The following is a 22,331-nucleotide window of genomic DNA, read 5'->3' as shown; positions in this document are numbered from 1 at the left end:
ATCTGACAAGCATTTAAGTGATTTCCACTTGTAGGGGATTGTGTTAGGTGCTGCTGCTGCTAATAAAGTATAATTAAAATAAACACACAATCCTTTCCCTCAAGGAGATTAAATTCTACTGAGGAGATATATCATGGAAACATGAAACCCACCATAGAATACTGGAAACAAGACTGGCTCTGGATTCAGGAGATCTGGATTCAAATGTGACTTCTGATGCTTGCTGACTTTGTGATCTTGGAAAAATCCCATAACCTTCCTAGGCCTAAGTTCTTTCATAGTTGATCATTTCACATTCTTGTTGTTATTGTGTACAATATATTGTTGGGTTTGCTTTTTTCACTCAGCATCAATTTCTGTAAATTTTCCCAGATCTTTCTAAAATCAGCTTGTTCATCATATTTTATAGAACAAAAATATTCAATCAATTACCTTCACATTCCACAACTTGTTCAGACATTCCCCAATTGATTGGACATCTATTCATTTTCCAGCGCTGTAATTTTTATTATATTAGCTAGGCTTACCCATGAGCAATTGATATTTTTCCAATTGTTTAGTTCTTATTTTATTTGTTTTATAATTATGTTCATATTGTTATTGGATTTGTCTTGGCAAATAGATAGACCTTCAAGTATTTTATTTTGTCTACGATAATTTTAAATGAAATTTATCATTTTATCTCTTGCTGATGGGCTTTGTCAGCAATACACACACACACACATATATGTATATACATATCTATCTATCTATCTATCTATCTATCTATCTATCTATCTATCTAAATAAACACTGATCATTTGCGTGGGCTTATTTTATATCCTGCATCTTTGCTAAAGCTGTGAATTGCTTCCAGTAGGTTTTTGGATGATTTTCTAGGATTTTATAAGTATACCATCATATCACCTGCAAAGAGTGATACTTTTATTTCTTCTTTGCCTATTCTAATTCCTTTAATTTCTGTTTATTTTCTTATTTCTAAGGCCAACCTTTCTAGTACAATGTTGAATAACTAGTGATAATAGGCATTCTTCTTTCACCCTGATCTTAATGGGAATAAGTCCAGTTTCTCTCCATTACAAATAATGCTTGCTGCTTATTATTTTAAGGAAAGTTCCTTTTATCCCTATGCTCTCTAGTGTTTTAAATAAGAGTGTGTGCTGTGTTTTGTCAAAAGCTTTTTCTGAATCTATTGAGATGATAATATTATTTCTGTTGATTTTGTTATTGATATGGTCAATTACAGTGGTAGTGTTCCTGACATTGAACCAGCCCTGCATTGGTGCTATAAATCCCACTTGGTCATAATGTATTATCCTGATGATAGCTTGCTATAATCTCTTTGTTAATATAGTTTTTTAAATTTTTACATCAATGTTCCTTAGGGAGATTGGTCTGTAATTTTCTTTCTTTGTTTTGAGTCTTTCTGGCTTAGGTATCAGTACCATATTTGTGTCATAAAAAGAATTTTGCAGGACTCCTTTACCCATTTTCCCAAATACTTTACATAGTATTGGAATTAATTATTCTTTTAAATGTTTGGTAGAATTCATTGGTGAATCCATCTGGCCCTGGGGATTTTGTCTTAGGGAGTTCATTAATAAGCTTGTTCAATTTCTTTTTCTAAAAATTTATTTCCTCTTCTTTAACCTGGGCAATTTATAATTTTGTAAACATTCATCCATTTTGGTTAGATTGTCAGACTTATTGCCATACAATTAGGCAAAATAGTTCATAATTATTGTTTTAATTTTTTTGTCATTGGTGGTAAGTTCACCCTTTTCATTTTTGATACTGGTGATTTGGTTCTTTTCTTTCTTTTTTCTAATAAAATTAATCAGAGGTTTTTATATTTTGATGGTTTTTTTAATCAACTCTTAGATTTATTTATTAGTTCAATAGTTTTCTTAGTTTCTAGTTTATTAATCTCTCCTTTGAGTTTCAGAATTTCTAATTTGGCATTTAATTGGGGGTTTTAAATTTGTTCTTTTTATAGCTTTTTTATTGTATGCACAATTCATTGATCTCTTCTTTCTCTATTTTGTTCAGGTAGCTATCTAGAGATATAAAATTTCCTCTAAGAACTACTTTGGCTGCATCCCTTAGATTTTGGTATGTTGTCTTATTATTGGTCTTCTCTTGGATGAAATTATGAATTGCTCCTGTGATTTGTTGTTTGACCCATTCATTTTTAGAATTAGATTACTTAATTTCCAATTGGTTTTTAATCTATCTTTCTTTGCCCCTTTTTTGAATATAATTTTTATTGCATTATGTCCTGTAAAGGAAGTATTTATTATTTCTGTCTTTTTGCATTTGATTTTGAGGTTTTTATGCTCTACTATATGGTCAATTTTTATGTTGGTGGCATGTAATTCTGAAAAAAAAATGTATTCCTTTCTGTGCCTATTCAATTTTCCCCAGAGGTCTATCATATCTAGGTTTTCTAGGATTCTGTTAATCTCCATAGTTTCATTCTTGTTTATTTCGTGGTTAGATTTGTCTCAGAGGGGAAATTTGGGGTTCCCCATTAGAATAGTTTTGCTGTCTATTTCTTAATGTAATTGGCTTAAAATCTCTAGGAATTTGGCTGCTCTACCACTTGGTGCATACACATTTCCTCTTAAACTTATTAATAAGGTTAGAGAAATTTCTAAATCCAACTGAATGATTAAGTTATTCCTCTTTAGAACCAAATTCACAACCACATCCTCAGTCCATGCAATACCCCACCTCTATCTGCCCCAGTTACAAATATAGTTCTCAAGAATTACAGATATCTTTCCCTCTTCTAGGGATATTAATAGTTTAACCTTTAAATTATATAATTGTGTGTGTGTGTATATGTATATTTAATTTTCCCCTGTTTACCTTTCTATGCTTCTCTTAAGAACTGTGTTTGAAGATTGAATTTTCTTTTTATTTTTTTTCAATAGAAATAATTGAATCTATACTTCCTTGAAGATTCATCAACTCCCCTGAAAGATGATGCTGAGTTTTGCTGGGTAATTGATTCTTGTAACCCTAGGTCCTTTGCCATCTGGAATATGGTATTCCAGGCTCTTTTCCTTTATTGTAGAAGCTGGGTTATCCTAACTGTTTCTCCTCGATATTTCAATTGTTTTTGTCTGGCAGCTTTTTGATTTTTTTCCCCCTGAGATTATGTTTCTGGAGTTTCAAAACAATGTTCCTTGGGGTTTTCCTTGTGGGATCTCTTTCCAAAGGAGAACGATGGATTCTTTTACAAGTATTTTCCCTTGTTTCCAGAATATTGGGGGAGTTTTCCTTAATAATCTCTTGGAGAACATATCCAGGTTCTTTTTTTGGTCATGGCCTTCAGGTAGGCTAATAATTTTTAAATTGTCTCTTCTGGATCTATTTTCTAGGTCAGCTGTTTTACAAATGAGGTATTTCATATTTTCTTCCATTTTTCATTCTTTTTAGTTTGTTTGACTGATTCTTGCTGTCTCACAAAGTCATTAGTTTCCATTTGCCCTGTTCTAGTTTTAAATATATGATTTTCTTCATTTAGCTTTTCTATCTCTTTTTCCATTTGGTTAATTTTACTTTTTAAGGAGTTGTTTTCTTAAGACAATTTTTTTTTCCTTTTCTAAGCTGTTGACTTTCTCTTGTGTACCTCTCATTTCCTTACTCATTTTTTCTTCTACCTCTCTTATTTGTCTTTTAAATTCTTTTGTGAGCATTACCAAGAGGCCTCTTTGGGCTTAATATAAATTAATATTACTCTTTTAGATTTCTTCTGGGGACATACAGTCCTCATCTGAGTTAGTGTTTTGGTCTGCCTTGTCATCATAGCAGCTTTCTATGATCAAGTTCTTTTCTGTTTCTTGATCATTTTCTTTACTTTTCCTTTGGTATTTCCTCTTCTTTTTTTTTTTTTTTTAATTTTATGATTGAGCTCTGTTTCTGGGGTAAAGAGGCACTGTCCCAAGATTCCTGTGCAGCTCTGAGTCTTGGTTTTGAACACAGGGGCTCTGTGCATTTGTAGGAGATAACTGTGCCAGCTCTTTTCAGGAAACAGCCTGATTTCCCAGAATTTGCCTTCTGAGCTGGGACTGGAAGCTGTTCCACTGATTTGCTGCTCTACTGAGCTAGGACTGAGGGTCTTAGTTGCTGATCTGCTTTGATTAAGACCTCTCATTGCCTTTCCCAGAGTCTGATCTTGGTTGAACACCTTTTTCACCCCAGTGGACTGACCTTTCTTGAAGTTTTTCCAGTCTATCTTGAACTGGAGAGTCTATCAGACTCTGTTCAGAGGGTTGGTTTCATGTGATTTTTGAGGGAAACTGGGAGAGCTCAAGTAACTTCCTGACTTTACTCTACCATCTTAATTCCACCCCCAGAAGTCAACCTAAGTTCTTTTATTTGTAAAATGAGGCCATTGGATGAGATGACCTGAGAGATGGCTTCTAACTCCAGATCTATATGATCTTATGAAGAGGGAGAGAATACTAACAACCAGGAGGATGAATAAGTGCTTCCTCATGGCATGTGAATGGAACTTTGAAGAAATTTAAGGATTCCTAGAAGGTAGAGGAATGGAAGGATTGCAGTTCAGAAATGTGGGCCTGCCTTTGCAAAAGAACAGAAAGATTGAAACAGTTGTCAAGGAAAATTCCCTTTTTCATGGCCCAGCTGTTTGCCAATTAGGGTCTGATGGCTTTAGAATAATATGAGTCAAAGCCCAATCTGAGACCAAATGAAAAAGATTTAAGTCAGTGATTGATAACTAGATATTCCTGGAGATATTTTGATATCATTTTTTCTATCACTTAAGAAAGGGAAATGTAAGATTATCCAGAAAGTTGCTGATGCAAAAATTAAACTCTTGAACAAAAAATATGGACAGGTATATGCAACAGCAATTTGAAGTTTTCCAGTTTGGACAATTTAAATTGGCTTTCAAAATTGCAAAGTTCATGTGAGTTTAGACAATCATTAGCAGGATTTTTATTTGTAATAAAAGTTTATTAGTATGAATAACATATACTGAGATGTCATATGTCATTACAGAGAAAGAACTGGTTTTAGGAAGACATGGTTTTGAAATTTGCCTGTGATAAAAACTAGCGGTGTGCCATTGGTCAACTTATTTGTCCATTTCAGTAATACATGACTCTTCATGAACTCATCTCCGGTTTTCTTGGCAAAGATACTGCAGGAGTTTTACAGATAAGGATACATAGACAGATAAGATTAATTTGAGTTAATTGTGTGACTGGCATGAAGTCACACAACTAGTACATTTCTAAGTTTGAACTCAGATCTTCCTGACTCTACTGTGTCACCTATCTCCATTAGTCATTATTTCATCATCTGCCTAATAGCCCCAGTGAACTCCCTAAAAGCAAGAGTTGCAAAGCAGGCACTCATCTGCACTGACTAAAGATAGTTTATCATCAGTAGTTCCTTATTCCAATGAAATCACAGTTCCACTCAGCCCCCTTCTTTGCACACCCAAATAGATATCGCATTTTGAGAAGGCACAGTCCTTAGCAGGTCAGTTATGTAGTCACAAAGGCCTGTGTTCAAATTCTCTCTTATTCCTCAGCACATCCTTTTTAATCTCTCTTTTGTTCAGTCTACTCTCCATAGTTTTAAATTACAGATGAGTGGCCAATGTGCATCAGTGCAGAGAGTGTCACAAGGGGAGTGCCTTCTATTGTTGAAATCACAGGTCTGGGACCAAAAAAAAAAAAAAAAAATTAACATTTTAATGAGCATAAATTTCCTTTTCAAATGAAATGCCTCAAAGAATAGGCAGATTGTTGTGAGGAAAAAAGTAGTAGATACAATCAATAAATTGACGTCCTTAATGCTAGCCATCAGAGCCGAATGCCAACTTCACTTAACTAATTCTATTGTTGTGTGTAAGCCATCATGTCACAAATGAGCACGATAACTGATTCAAGAGCTGTTAGTTGCAGCACTTCATAATAAGCTGAGGCTGAATTGTTAAGGCAATGGCAGCTATTGTTATCCGCTCTACTTTTCCAGGCTAATATAATTGCCTTTCATTATGTCTATCGTGTGTGTCCAGACACATCTAATTAGCAAGAGAAGCTTTCTTAATTCATTTCATTAAAAATAATATTAAAAATTATAACTCAGAATTTAAAAATATGTAGGAATTATATACATATAAATGAATTCTTTATGTGATGTTACCTTAAGAGTTAGAGAATTACAATATAACTGATAGGAAATGGCATAAACAGAGGCAACTATTCCTTCCTTTCTCCTGCTCTCTTCTCTCTGGTTACAGTCACCTGATCGAAGGACCAGTTGATTTTTTTCCTTTGACAACATTCAGAAGAGCAGAGAGCTGGAGTAAACGTGAAGAGAACATGAGCAAGTTGGAAGCAAAAAGCAGACCTAAAAGTGAGTATGTGATTTGAGAAGAGCAAAGGGGAATGTCAGAAATGAGGAAGAAAGTGGGTGAGGAAAATATATTTGAAGTCAAATCAGATATCATAATGTATATAATAGAACTAGGAGCAAAAGGCTGAAACTCAGAAAAACTGAACAGGCTGAAAAGCAAAACAAATTTATTTTGGAATCCTTTACTCTTCAATTCTAGATAAATTTAGAATTATTCATAGAGAAATCTTTCATACAGATTATAATCCTATTGAATCTTATAGAATATTTCCTTCTGATAGTAATATGGACTAGGGGATGATTGTTTTTTATAGCTATAGTCTCCATGTTATACCATAGTTAAAGCATAAAGTTATAAAATGACAACTAAGAAAAGTATCTAAAATGAAAGATTCAAGAAAGTCCACCAAAAACTTAGGAGAAATGATTATGTTTGATAAAGAAAAATTAAAACCAATGAAAATGTCATTTTAATGAAGTGAGAGAAGTCAGAAAGATACTAGAACAAAGAGGGAAGAACCAGAGGTTTGAATTTAAAAATTAAATCAAGTCCAAAAATTGTAAAAGAGGCACTGATAATGGAAATCAAAAGAATGTTCTATCTATAGAAATGGAAATCTAATTGGTTTTCTTTATTCTTGAGTATTTATTTCTTGTATGTAAAAAAAAATAGAAAAAATGATGTGATTGTCTTTTCCTATAAATAATATGGTTGATAATACAGAGGAGATGGACATTATAAATCCAGCCTTTCAGACTTCCCATTTGGTTATGTAAAGTACATTCAGTAAGCAAAACAATATATTCATCTTTGGTTTAGACATGAGGATTATTGTGTTGATGCACATATAAGCATTTTCACTTCTCAGGAAATGTTGGTGAGAGCTGCTATGTTGAGAAGCATTTCAGCTGTTTGCAGAGAAGGGCATAAATCACCACATAGTTCATGCCAACTTGAAGCTCCCAAACTCCTCATCTCATGAATCTGCCCCTTCTTGGCTTACTTTGGGACCAACTTGCCATTTATGTAATTTTCATGGCATCTAATTAGAAAATCAGGAATTCAGACCATCATGATAGATGTGCAGAAAATTTCTGATGTTTCTCTGGGTTATGTAAACTCCATTCATTTATCTATTGCCTTTGTCATCATAATTAAAATTTCTGTTAACATTCTCTCAACTTGAAATGAAATGATTAAGAAATGAATACTAATAAACCAAATCTCAAGCCAAACTACATATAGATTATGGAATGGCTATTAATTATCTCTAATAGTTTACAATTTAAATGTTGAAACATGGGTACGTTATAGTCAGTTCTTCTCTCTTGTTCAAGGTCACAGTTGATCATTTTGTCACCAAAATAAGAGAGAACTTTCATACTTTTGGAGGAAATGTCTGTAAGTATTTTATAAATTTAAACTGAGATACAAGAATGTGTGATTCACTAAGTGGTACAGTGGATGGCCAGGCTTAGACTCAGTTCTTTTCCTAAGTTCAAATCTGACCTCAGACACCTCCTATATGTGTGATCTTGGGAAAATAATAACTTAATTTTCATCAGTTTCCTCATCCATAAAATGAGTTAGAAAAGGAAATGGCAAAACATTCCAATGTCTATGTCAAGAAAACCCCAAATGAGGTCATGAAGAGTTGGATACAACTAAAAAAAAAATAAGCCTGAATGATAAACAAATTTTGTTTGTTTGTTTATTTTTTTGCTATGTGTTTGGGCAAGGATGAATTTTCATAGATTTATGAAAATCATGTTGAATTTAAACATTATAACAATATATATTATGAAAATGTTTTGGACAGAAAGTGATTGAAATTTTATCCAGATGAAATTGGACAATTAATTCCTCCATCATCTATTTATTACTATTTTATTTAATTGTGTTATTATTATATTAGATATTAAATATAGTTACTTTTATTTATTGTATGTACTTTTATTTATTTATATATAATAAAATATTCTGTATATAATATAATATATATTAATATAGTATGTTATTGTTGTTTTATTATTATATATTACACATTATATTACATTTGTTAAACAACAAAAATCAAAACAAAATTATATTATTAGTAGTAGTATATTTTGCTAAACACCAAAAATATAAAAATAAAATTGAAACCCCTTTTTGTCCTCATGAAATACAGAGGGAGATGATATGATCTAAAATTTAACTTGTCAACAATAGAACTCATTGTTCCTGCAATTCTACCTCTCTTGAAACTAATTTCTTCATTTTTGGAGTCACCTACATTCTCAGTCTTAGAGACATCTTTGATTCCTCAGCATCCTTCCTCTCATCCATACAATTAACAAATTTTGTTGATTCTACTTACTCAACAACTATCCCCTTCTGTCCATTCAAATAACCATGATCCTGGTGCAGTCCTTCATCTGTTGCCTAAAGTATGGTAACACTCTTAATTTGTCCCCTTGCTTCAATTCAAGTCTTTCCCATCCCAGATTTATCCCACACACAGCAGTACAAGCTATTTTCTAAAAGACAGCTCTGATCAAGCACTCCCCCATAGCTTGATAAACCCAAGTCCTAGGATTACATGCAAATTCCTCTGTATGGCATTTAAAATCCTTCACAACCTACATGCAAACTACCTTCTTTTTTAAAGTCAAACTAATTGCTTAAATTAAAAACAAAACAAAACAAAACAAAAAACAAAACAAAACAAAACAAAAAAAACTGACCAATTGAATAGAAATCATTCATCCAGTCAATAATTATATGGTAGGGTCACATAGACATATTTTAATATTCCACAATATCATAATTATTTTTCCTACTAAATGGATTTTTTTTTCTGGATATTGGCTACATATTGGTTAAAAACCAGGAATATTTCCTATTAAGATTACAATGTCAATTGTACAGCATTAATGCCAATGTTGAAAGGTTATAACCAACTCAAAACAAGCTTTATTTTTTAAACAATAGCTTTTTATTTTCAAAATATATGCAAAGCTCATTTCCAACTTTCGCCTTTGCAAATCCATGTGTTCCAATTTTTTCCCCTTCCTTAGACAAGTAAGTAAGCCAATATATATGTGTACAATTCTTCTATACATATTTCTATAATACCATGTGGCACAAGAAAAATCTGATCAAAAAGGGGAAACATTGAAAAATAAAACAAAAAAGCAAGCAAACAACAAAAATGTCCTCTTTCTGGATGCACATGGTTCTCTCCATCACAAGTCTAGTGAAATTAGCCTGAGTAACCGCTTTAGTGAAAAGAAACATGTCCATCAGAATTAATCATCATATAATTTTTTTTTTTTGTTGCTATGTACAATGTTCTCTAGGTTCTACTCACTTCATTTAGTATCAATTCATGCAAGCCTCTCCACACCTTTCCGAAATCATCCTTCTGGTCATTTCTTACAGAACAGTAGGATTCCCTAACATTCATATATCATAATTTATTTAGCCATTCCCCAACTGATGACCATCCACTCAATTTCCAGTTTCTTGCCACTATAAAATGAGCTGCCACAAGCATTTTTGCACATGTATGTCTCTTTTCCTATTTTATGATCTCTTTGGATACAGCCCCAGTAAAAACACTGCTGGATCAAAGAATATGAACAGTTTGTTAACCCTTTAGGCATAGTTCCAAATTGTTCTTCAGAATGGTTGGATCAGTTCACAACTTCCAGTTTTCCTCCATTCCCTCCAACATTTATCAATATCTTTTCTTGTCATTTTAGCCAATCTGAGAGGTGTGTAGTGGTACATCAGAGTTGTCTTAATTTACAAAACTTATTTTTGACAAGAATCAAAGCAACTGGAATATGCAGTAAATAGAATGCCAGCCTAGAGTCAGGAAGATCTGAGTTCAAATCCAGTTTCAAACATTTAGTAGCTGGGTGACCATAGGCAAGAGGCTTAACCTCTTCCTACCTCAGTTTCTTTATCTGTGAAAAAGGGTAACAGTTGTAAGGGTATGATAATAGTTATAAAATTCTTCACCCTATGCATAGATCACTGTAAGCATTATATAAACATAGAAGCTGTGGTAATGAAATGGATGGTTAACTTATTAAAGACTTAATAATTGCATTCTTCCTTTGGTTTCATTATAAAATTTAGATTCGAAAACCTATATGCCATCTAATCCAATAGAAACACACAATATTATTTTCTGAATTAAGAAGTACTTAAATATAGTACTTGAATAGTGTTTTTTATTTTATTACACATCAAGTTATAGTAAATCTTATATTAAAAAAAGTTAATATTGATTGTTCATATGACTTGAAGAACTTCATTATTTTCCCTTCATAGAATTAGAGGGAATAAAGAGCTCCCCACTATTTGTCTGGGCCTGATAGACTTTTGTGAAGCCGGTGGGTTGTGTTTCAACCACAAATCTACCACTCACACCACCCCAAAACCAAAGAGTTTTAGTTCTTTTCGTGCTAGTATAGAGGAGCTGGCATTTTTGATAGGCTTGATTGAGCTTGAATGAAGGGGATAACATGGAAGCAATCTACAGAAGGAAACTCTTGTAATAGATTTTAACATTTGGACACAAAGAGGGAAAACAAGGGCAATCACCCAATATTTTTTGAACTGGTCTAGGAATCAGGAAGACTAGAATTCAAATCATTTTTCAGATACTTATGAGGTATATAATTCCCTCTCAAAGTCTTTCCTAATCTGTAAAATGTAAATAACAATAGATTCTCAAAAGGTTGTTGTAAAGATCAAATGAGATTACATGCAAACCACTTTGCAAACTTCAAAGGACTATATAAACATCTGTTAGTCTTCACTAATAAATAGAAACTTTGATCTCAAGATGATGTTGATAGATTCTAACAGAGAAATCCCCCACTGAAAAATCAATGGCAAGTATCAATTATTCACTTAGGAAAACCTGGGTTCAAATCATATCTCTACTACATTGTAGTTGAATGACCATAGGTGAGTAGCTAATCTTTCAGTCATGGCCATGTACTTTTACGAAATTAAGCATGAAGAGGGCTGACATTGCTCAGTGTATGCAAATGATTGAATCTTTGAGGAGCATGGAGATCAACCAATTAATCTATAATTATATCTTATCTATAAAATCTTATCTATACAATGAGTATAAAAATGCTTATAGTATCTACCTTCTGAGCTTTTTGCAAGGCTCAGAAGAAAAAGACATGTGAAGTACTTGTACTTTTAAAATATAATGTTAACTAGTATAAGAAGTTCCCAGATGGGCATCCTTGTATAACTTATAATTCTGTGGTACTTAGAATTTAGGGGACTTTGCCAAAGTCACATAGACAGTTAGTGTCAGGAGCTGTCCTTTAACCCATTTCTCAATCTACCATGCCTACTTTTCTATACTGCTTTTCATCATCATCACTTATTATATCAAATAATACAAGGCAGAGTCAGGTTCTGAAATAATCAATTAGGCTTCAGTAATGAGAAACCACCAACTTATCCATTATCCTCTCTGCTCCCACCTACACATTTTATTCATGGATTTATGCAACCATCCATGAAGGACATTCTTAGAATCCTTGACCTACCTCAGAAATGTCAGTAAATAAAACAATTACAGAAGCTAATGAGAGAAATGGTCAAGTTGAATCTTTGTTTTGTAATTCTAGTTTTATTAAATTGAGTATATGGGGGACTGCGGTTCTCAAATTGAATTCCTGTCATTGAATCTTAGAGGATCATAGATCAACTGGCATTTATTAAGCACCTACTATGTACATATACATCTACTATGTGCATAATGCTAAAGTGTTACAAAAAAAAGGAGAAGGGATGGCCTCTTTTCTCAAGGAGCCCGTACGTATTTCAAAGGAGGAAACAACATACAAACAACTATGTACAAATAAATTATATGCAAAATATTTGAGGGTAATTTCAAGGGAAGAAAAGCATGAAGATTGAGAAAGACTAAAAAAGATTTTTTGTGGAAGGTAGGACTTCAACTGATACTTGAAGGAAATCAAAGAAGCCAAGATGGGAAGATGAAGAAAGAGTATTCCAAGTGTGGGGGATGGCCAATGAGAATGCTTAGAGTCAGAAGATGGAGTGTCACAGTCCAATGCCTCTATTTAGTGGATGAGAAATCTGAGTCTAAGAAGAATAAAGTGACTTGCCTACATTCACACAGATAGTTATTGACTGTGCCAAGAATAGACCCTGGTCTCCTGGATTTTGGTCGGGTGCTTTTTTCCCCATTATAGCAGGCTTAATACCTCTCAGTGGGAAATGTCTCATCTGATCTGCTTCATTTATATATCTAGTGATGGAACTTTCCCATTGACCACAGCAGAGGAGTCTAGGTGCCAGTGATATTCTACAGTAAATAACATTCACTAAAACTGTCATCTTCCTGTGCAATAGATTTTTCCCTGCTAGAATAGGTCATTTCACTTCAAGTGTATAAAAAAAAAATACCATTAAGGAGTAATTCTAAGGAACTTAAAAATCATTCTTTTCCAGTCCAGGCAATGCCACAGAAGGCTGGAAAGCATTTTGGAGATGTGCAGTGAGTATTTCTATCAACATAACATATTTTTCAGCACCATAGGCTTCCCTCCTTTAGATGATGGTTCTTGCCAGTTGGCTAAATGGGATTATACATAGAAAAATGAGAGAAGTCATACAGGCAGAACATACACATACATACATACACACACACACACACACACACACACCTATATTTATATAGAAACATCTATTTCTATCTGTATGGTGAAAAAGAAATGAGAGAGCAAATGTGACCAGTGTATTTGAGGAAGAAATGGCACTCAGGACTCTGTGTCTTTAATCATTAAAGACTTAGCTATAAGACTTTTAGGGGTCCATTTTACTTAACTATTAGGGAACTATGAATGTGCATGTGTCAGTACTAAATGTATCAAGTAGCTTTGTACTATAAAAATATTTAACTTTTTAATGATATTTCATATTGCTAGAGCACTTTCATTTACTCAGGTATCCCTTTTTTCCCCTCCCTTCCACAAAGGCTTATTCTTTATAAAAAAAAAAAAAATGGAAGAAAAGAGGAAATAAAATGTCAACTGATCAACTCATTGAATTTGACATTATATGCAACATTCCAGAGCTATAGTTCATCTGTAATGAATGGAAATGTCTGACATACATAGTTTCTGGATAATTAATAATCAATTTATTAATTATGCCTAGTAAATAATTAATAGATTGAAGTCTGTAGCTTTCTCTTGTAAGCCAAAGACATTTTCTGGAGACTATTCAATGCTTAGAAAGCCTCTGGAAAAGGGTGTGTACATGAGGATGGAAATCAAATCATACTGATTAACAATCAATGAGGTGGTAGACATATTAATGAGGAGATAAACAAAAAGTCTTCAGCTCCTCTAATGGAAAATATGACCCAATCACGAGACTCAGCTGCCTCTAGCAATTTGGGGGAAAGAATACATCTCTACCCAGACTACTCTGGCTGATTTTCTCCTTTATAAACTAGACTACCCCAAATTATAATGGAAAATTCCAAGGATGGGGGCTTATGTCCTAAGGGCAAGAACTTCCCTAGAGTGGATTCTATTTTTAAGTTCTTATTGGATGGGATCCCACACAAGATCAAGAAGCATGTACCAAAAAGATTTAGGTGATCTCAAGTATCATCAGCATTGTCCTTCAGAGACTGGCTATAGAGACTTGTTCCTGAATGAGAAAAAGAAAGGGAAAACTTTGATCCTAAACTAATAATTGGTTATTAATATAAATGAAGAATAATCATTTTTCTCATCCCCAATTCTGCAAAGGAACAGAAAGTGTTCTCATTTCTTCTTAGAGCCAAGCTTGGTAATTATAATTATGCTATGTGACTGAAGAATAGTTGAGAGATTAATTTCTTTTGTTAGTTTTATATTCCCTAGGTTGATAGTTTAGACAAAGATTTATTATGTGATGTAATCTGTTAGTACATGAAAAAATACAGGCTGAGACTGGGTCCTTAGGGTAATGCAAGACTTGGGAAATCCAAGCACATTTGTTATTATTATAGAAACAAGTCTCAACATATGTATTATTTAAAGAAAACTTGGAATCAAGTATTTATAATGTGCTTATTAAATGGCTACCTTATCTAAAGGTGGAACGTATAATGAGCCCAAATGTATAAACTAAATCTTTCAAACACTTAGGAACTCTCACTAAAATCAGTCTCTAGTACCATGCTTGGAACTGACTCAAGGTTATCCCAGCAGAGAACAAATAAGATACAAAAGTTCCAACCAGACTGGAAAGACTTTTAAAGGTGTGCCCAGAGAAGGCTTATATATTGTTTTTCACAGGGCCACTTAGCTAAGTATGGAGTTCCTCACCATGATGGGGGCCACACTAAGGGGGTAGGACTTAACACTATAGTAACTCACAATGGCCATTTATAAAAACTTATAAGCTTTCTTAAACTGAGGTCTGTTAATTTAATTTAGCATTTTGTTAATTGTATTTAAACATACTTGGTTTCCTTTGCCATCTTGAATATTTTATTTTGTACATTATTCTGAAGGAGTATACCAGTTTCATCAGATTGCCAAAGGGGCAGAGAAGTTGAAAAATGCCCTGGTGGAGGAGATACCTACACTCATGAAATCATCTACCATGTGTCGTGCTGGTTTTTCTGTTATTTCAGTCATGTCCAACTCTTTATGACCCGATTTGGGATTTTCTTGGAAAAGATAATGAAGTGCTTTACCACTTCCTTCTCTGGCTCATTTTACAAATGGGAAAACTGAGTCAAATAGGATTAAATGACTTGCCTAGGATCACACAGCTAAAAAGTACCTAAGGCCAAATTTGACCTCAGAAAGAGAAGCCTTCCTGACTCCAGGACTGGCATTTTATATACTGTGCCAACCAGCTGCCTCTTTATCTGTGGTAATAAAAAAAAAAAAAAAAAAAGTAAAATCTTGCTCAAATTTCTTAATAGTATATCATTGACACAGTGGGTGATTCATTGGTATTTATTGTTGTTGTGAAGAAGGTGAGATTTCTGGAAAGGTTGAGAAGCTACCGAAATTCTTTTTTCTTTCTCTTCTAAAGAAAACAGAAAATTCTCTTCCCAAGATATTTTTTTTCTCTCTTTTTTTCTCTTTTTTTTCTTCCCAAGATATTAATTCTAAAGGAAAACAGATATAGCAGATCATTTATTTGAAGGACCCAGAAGCACAATATAATGGAATTATATAACAGAATTATAATATTGTAAATTCATCACAAAAGCAGTTTGGTAAAATGAAAAGAATAAGGCATTTGGAAATACAGGACCTAAATTCTATTTTGAGCTCTGCTATTGCTTGTATAATTTTGGGCAAATCACTTAACTTCTGTTGGACTCAGTTTTTTCATAAATAAAATGAAGGGGTTATACTAAATGACTTCTATGGAGCCTCTTTATGATCTCCTCTTGGTTGAGCTCTATTATCCCATGAGTATTCTGATCTTAGTAGGAAAGGATTTTCATTCATTATAGAATATCCATACCAATCTTCTTTACTCATAATGAAGGAGTAGTTTTTACAATTGTTGGTGTTATTCAATTGTTTCAGTCATTTCCAACTCTTGATGACCCTGTTTGGGATTTTCTTAGCAACATTAATAGATTGGTTTCCTATTTCCTTCCCCAACTCATTTTATGTATGAGAAAACTGAGGTAACCAGGATTAAGTGACTTGCCCAGGATCAGACAGTTAATAAATGTCCAAGTCCACATTTAAATTCATGATTCCAAGTCCAATGCACTATGCACTGTACATTAGGAGTCTCTAATTCATGCTCCTATACTTTTTGAATTATATTTCTTTATAGCTCATATCTACAAATGACAATAATATTTTGTTTTTTGTTTTTTTTTAACTCGGGGGACTTTTTTTTTTTTGGTTTATGGTCTTTGTACTCCCATGTTCTAGTTTATTCCTTGGCATATAGTAGGTCCTTAATCAATAGCTGGACATTTAGGTGACAGCTATATGGCAAAATGAATTATGTTCATCTTGGAATCAGGAAAACTTGAGTTGGAAACCTTCCTTAGAAAGTTACTAGTTGGATGACTCCGAGTTAGTCACTTGTTCTCTTTCAGCCTCACTTTTATTATCTGTAAAATGGAAATAGCATCTATCTCACAAAGTTGTTATGAGGATCAAATGAAATAACACACATAAAGCACATTGCAAATCAGTGGTGTATAAATGCTGATTGCTGTTATTTTTATAATTATTACTGTATTTTATTCTTGAGTGACTTACCCAGGGTCACACAGCTAATAAATGTCAGAGACTAGATTTGAACACAGTTCTTCCTGATTCCAACTCTAGGGTCTATCCACTATACCACCTAGGTGCCAAGGGAATACCACAAGGTTGCCATACTATCAAGGGATTTTCTAATTGGTTGAGAACAATAAGTTGGATTTGCTTTTGGTTTGGAACCCAGATACCTGTGACTATTAATTTTATTCTTTGTAAAATTATTTTAATTTGAATTTAAGAAATTAAACAAGAATTTCCAGAACATAAAAAAAAAGATTGCATATGAAATGGCAACTCTTTTGTGTACAACTTGGTATTCCTTTTAAATATATAATACAATTATATACCTTTTTTATTTTCTTATTTTTGCCCTAAAGATAGCCACCATAGCACACAAATATTTGTATTATATACACACACATATATGTAAAATCATTCCATATATACTTAATAACTGGAATTTGAAAAATGACTCAGTAAGTTCAGTACAATGATCCCAGGTTAAGAGTTGCAGAAATAGTCTCTGAAGTAATATTCTCTCATTGCTAATCTAGGGTTCTTTTAATTATACCCTTCTTGTCTTTATTTCATCCCATAATGAAAAGAAAATGGGAGGGATTTATTACTGAATATGTTTCATGACCTTATACCTCTTAAGAAATCTTTCTCCTCCTGATTTCCAAAATCACCCTCCACAGACTGGAATTCCAGTTCTAAATTAGATCACCCTCCACAAATTGGATATCAGCTCTAAAAGATGTGTATGTAAAATAAGCTAGCATACCTATATATGATCGATGATAAATGAAAGAGTGTAAATACTAATATAACATTCAGAAAGAGTGTAAATACTAATATAACATTCAGAAAGAAGCAGTGAATCTAGAGAACTAACAATGAAATAAAATTTCCTCTTTATGGCAGGGGAAACCAACATCTACATCTTCAGTGTATACCTCAATCCTGAATTCTAGCCCTGAACCCATAACTGCTTTCTTGGCATCTGTATTGAAATGTCCTTTAGGTATTTCAAACTCAGTATACATAAAAAAGAGCTCATTATAATTCTCATTAATTTCACTCCTATCTCCTGATCTTCCTCTATCTGTCAAAGGCAACACTATTCTTATAGTCACATACAATTCTCAAACTAGAAGTTTTATATGATTCACTTCTACATCTGAACCCTCTATGACTATACAATCAGTAGTCAAACTTTCTACTCTGCCTCTTCAGCATCCCTCACATTCGCTTTTCTCTATTTATACCAGAATGCCCTAGTCCAGGCCTTTTTCACTTCTTGCTGAGATTACTGTAATCCCCTCTTAATTAAGTCTCCCTATCTCAAATCTCCCTTTCCTTCTGCCTCTGCCTCCCCCTCTCTCCCTCTCTCCCCCTTTCCCCCTCTCCCCCTCTCCCTCCCTCCCTCCTTCTCTCTCTCCCCCTCTCCCCCTCTCCTTCCCTCCCTCCTTCTCTCTCTCCCCCTCTCCCCCTCTCCCTCCCTCCCCCCCCCCCCCCCCCCTCTCTCTCTCTCTCTCTCTCTCTCTCTCTCTCTCTCTCTCTCTCTCTCTCTCTCTCTCTCTCTCTCTCTCTCTCTCTCTCTCTCTCTCTCTCTCCTTTTTCTGTCTTTTTTATCCATTTTTACACAGATTTTAAATGATATTCCTAATTGATATCCCTAAAGCAAAGATGTGATCATGTCATTTCTGTTTCAGAAGCCTCAGTGGTTCTTATTTCACCTTTAGAATCAAATACAGACTTCTTTCTTTTGTATTTAAAACCATTCAGAATTTGCTTCTAGCCCATTTTTCCTTTTGGTTAAAAATATATATTAATGTCTTTGGTTTTTGCATCTCCCTTGTATCCATCCTTCTACTTTCCCCTACCCAATAAACCACCTTCGAGACGAAGAATTAAAAAAAAAAAGAAGACAAGGTGAAAAAAAAAAACAGTTTTGCAAAAAAACAATATTCCATTCTGACATAAGCAATATTATACACCCATATCCCTAATCTTTGTAAAGGAGGAGGGAAAGACATTTTCTTAACTCTTCTTCAGGGTCAAGATTCCTGGTCCTCATAATTACTTATTAGTGTATCTTTCTAGTCTGATTATATATTATTTTCTGCTCACACACTCTGTGTTCCAGCCAGACTACCCAACTTGCTGCTGCCTGGACACAACAATCTATCTTTTGATTCCAGCTTTTGCTCAATGCTCTTTCTCTTTGTCTCCCCCTCTTGGAAACTTCAAATATAAATTCCTTTAAGACCCTTTTCTGATTCTCTAAGTCATTAATTCCCCCTCATCAATAGGTACTTTGCATATGTCCTGTACTTACCTGTTTTGAGAATGTTGTATCTTCAAGTAGAGTGCCGATTTCCTTCAAGGCAGGTACTGTCATTTTCTCAATTGTTTCTGAAGCATTTGAACAGTGCTTTATATATGGTAGGTGCTCATGGATTGATTGCTCATTGAACCACAAAGGCAAAATGTGATATATAAATATATGTATATACACGATACATATATACACAATGTTATATATTTATATATTTGGGCATATAAACACACATCCATATATAAACATAAATCTTATCTAAGGAAGTCACTGTATTGATTGTTTTTGCCTATTCTTTTAGGATTTCATGTGTGTTTATATGTGTCTATAAGGAGGTGTTCAAAGGTTAATGTGATGAAGGCAAAGACAAATGTCACTAATAAAACCCATCTATCCTTATGTCAGATCCATAAAATTTTAGAGCTAGAATGGATCGCATTTTCTTCGACTAGTTTCACTTAACAAATAAAGAAGGCCAAAAGAAGCATATGGAACAACAGACTGAGCCAGCCCTAAATCCTAATGCTGCTCTCAGACGATTGCTTTAAAGAAAACCTAAAGATCCTATAAAGGTAGTAGAAATTGTTTGGAGAAAGGGAAACAAAATCTAACCTCCACGTTTTGAGATTCCTGTCAATATAGGGTGGGAACTTAATGTCTCCCTGCATTCTCCCTTCAGTCAATATTTATGATTTAAAGCAATATAGAAGGAAAAAATGCTGGCAATAACAGAAGTCCTTTCAGGAGGAAAAAAAGAAAATCAGGACTCCTCCCAGTGGCTTTGAAGTCTCTCAACCTAAAGCAATTCTATTATGCCCTTCCCTCATAATTCCCTTTTTATCTCCCCATAGATTTCTGTTCTAATAGTACTGTCTTTCTTAGGATCCCCCAAGACATTAAATGCTTAATAAGTTACATCCTCAGATGTGCTGACGTGATAAGAGTTCCCTAGCACAGTTATACCTTTTCTTTTTTCTTTTCCTCTTCCCGACTTTCCCCTTTCCCCTTTCTTCTTCTTCTTCTTCTTTTTTTTTTTTTTTTTAATCCTACCCGATCCGACTCTGCTGATTTCAAATTTCTAGGCAATTAATTTTTTGGCACTAATGCTCAATCAACAGGTGTGCCATGATTGACGTGGCCCTGATACGCTCCATCTGTTTGCCGCTGATAATGGAATCCCGGGGGCTTCTGGGTAATGTCTTCACACACTTAAGAGGGAGCAGCCTAATCTATTTGCGAGAGGGAGGGGAAACAGCCCGGCAGCTAGCATTGTTATTCAGTAGGAACAATCCAGTGATGCTGGCAGCACTTTTACAGGCACAGTGGGGAGGCTTGCCGGGAGACAATTTCTCCCCACTGTGAGCGATGATTCACCTAGCCCAAAGTTTTGTTCTTCCTTTGGGGAGCAGAGAAAGGGAAAAGTGCTTCATTTCTTGATAATTCCCAGAGGAAGAGGAAGAGGTAAACTATTGCCAGTGGACTTGGGCATCTGTCTGTGAAAAGGAGGATGGCTTTTCCTTTTGCATAGACAAATGAGAAAATGAGCTAGCATGGTAGGGATGGGGTTAGACTAATCAGAATGCAATGGAGATGGAAATAAATAAAAACAGAAACAGGAGGGCTGCTGTCTGAGCAGCTGAAGGGAGCCTGCAGATTTGTCCTGAATGTAAATAGCAGAACCTGATTAAGGAGGCACCTTTTATCACTTCAAAGAACATAAAAAAAGAATTTAAAAAGGCTATTCCAACAAAAAAGGGAAACCAAATCCATTGTAATATTTTCCTTAAATTATTTCTGTTTAGCAAATGGCTGTGGTGATTGTTTATGTATATTTGGAAGGGAAGCATCTGAAGCCTTAAACCATCAGGAGCTTTGTAAAATGGACTTCCTTGCTCATTATTTTGTCCCTCCAGATGCACCACTTAAGGACAATTTAACCTCATCTGGACAGACTCACCAGATTGTTGAAAGCAGTGATGGAAGTGAGGACTCTAGATTGAAGGCTTTTTAAAAAATTATTTTATTTGAGATAGTCCTTTAATTTAATCAAGCTAAAATATCCCTTTGTGTTCTTTCTTTTTCCCTCAATGGAATCTACAAAAGAAAGAGCATGCTCAAATCCAGCATCCCTCTGTCCTATAGTCAGCACTCAACCCTTCCATGGTATCTCGGACCATTGCCCAATTTCCCCTGGGGGGTCATCTACTGGAAAAGTGCATCTATATGCAGATTTTGAAATCTCTAAAGATTGCTTGAAGGCTTGTGGGGGATGAGAATGGGAACCCCTGCTAATAATGCTAATAATGACTGAAAATGGCTTGTTAACCCTTTATGACATTGTTTAGAACACACAGATTTTTAAAAGCCCCTATTTAAAAAAAAAAAAAAAATCCAGTCAGTCTCAGTTAGCACCATCTACTGGAAAGCATCAGAAACACTTTGAGAAGCAGGAAATCAACTTTATACTGTGAACCACAATATCTTAGGAATAAGATGGAAAGAAAAAGAAATTGAGATCATAAACCTAGACAGAGAGGAAACAAAATTATTACTTTTTGTACAGATGATGTTTTACTTAAGAGAACCCTAGAGTGTCAACTAAATAATGAAATGAAACAATTGTTTCAGCAAGACAGTAGGATATAAAATAAAACCACAAAATCATCAATATTTCTCTTATTTGTAATACATTATTGGTTATAATAACAATGTTATACTAAGTTAATATTAAATATCATTTGCTATATGACATGATATGTGCGTTAATATTAAATATCATATGTAGTTAAGTAACATATATATTATATTATACATAGTATAATGTGATTGGTAAATATTATATGTTATATGTAATATGTAAATATATGGTTGATTAATAGTATATATTACTAACAAAACCCAAAAGAATGGGAGGAAAAGAGAAATTCTACTCAAAGAAACTAGAGAATAGAATTTTTGGTCTCTACCTACCAACACATACAGGAACTATATAAATACAACTACAAAAACCCTTCAAATTTTACAAAACCAAATAATTGGAAATAATAAATTCCATTACCCATAAGTAAATGTTCTGGGTTGGCCTGATTCAAGCTAGTCCCCTGCTACTTTAGTTATGAAACCTAAGAAAAATGAGATACTAATAGGTCATTCAACAATTAACAAAAAGATTTACTTAGCCATAGATAGAGTAGGAGAGAAGATAGACAATGAAGATACCTTGAGTTGATTCACTTGAGTGATATTCCTTTGCCTAGATTATCCATCATGATCCACCAGCCACATATCA

The 22,331-nt window shown here is 34.1% G+C and overlaps 1 pseudogene; it reads right to left on the bottom strand.

Moving 5' to 3' along the window:
* The window catches only part of LOC141543854 (heparan sulfate 2-O-sulfotransferase 1-like), a 65,743-nt pseudogene extending 46,638 nt beyond the window's left edge, over positions 1-19,105 (bottom strand).
* Positions 19,106-22,331: the final 3,226 nt, after the last annotated feature.

This window comes from Sminthopsis crassicaudata, chromosome 5, assembly GCF_048593235.1.
Source record: "Sminthopsis crassicaudata isolate SCR6 chromosome 5, ASM4859323v1, whole genome shotgun sequence".
NCBI lineage: Eukaryota > Metazoa > Chordata > Mammalia > Dasyuromorphia > Dasyuridae > Sminthopsis > Sminthopsis crassicaudata.
The sequence above is the reverse complement of the archived record's forward strand: the minus strand, read 5'-3'. Positions and strand labels throughout refer to the sequence as shown.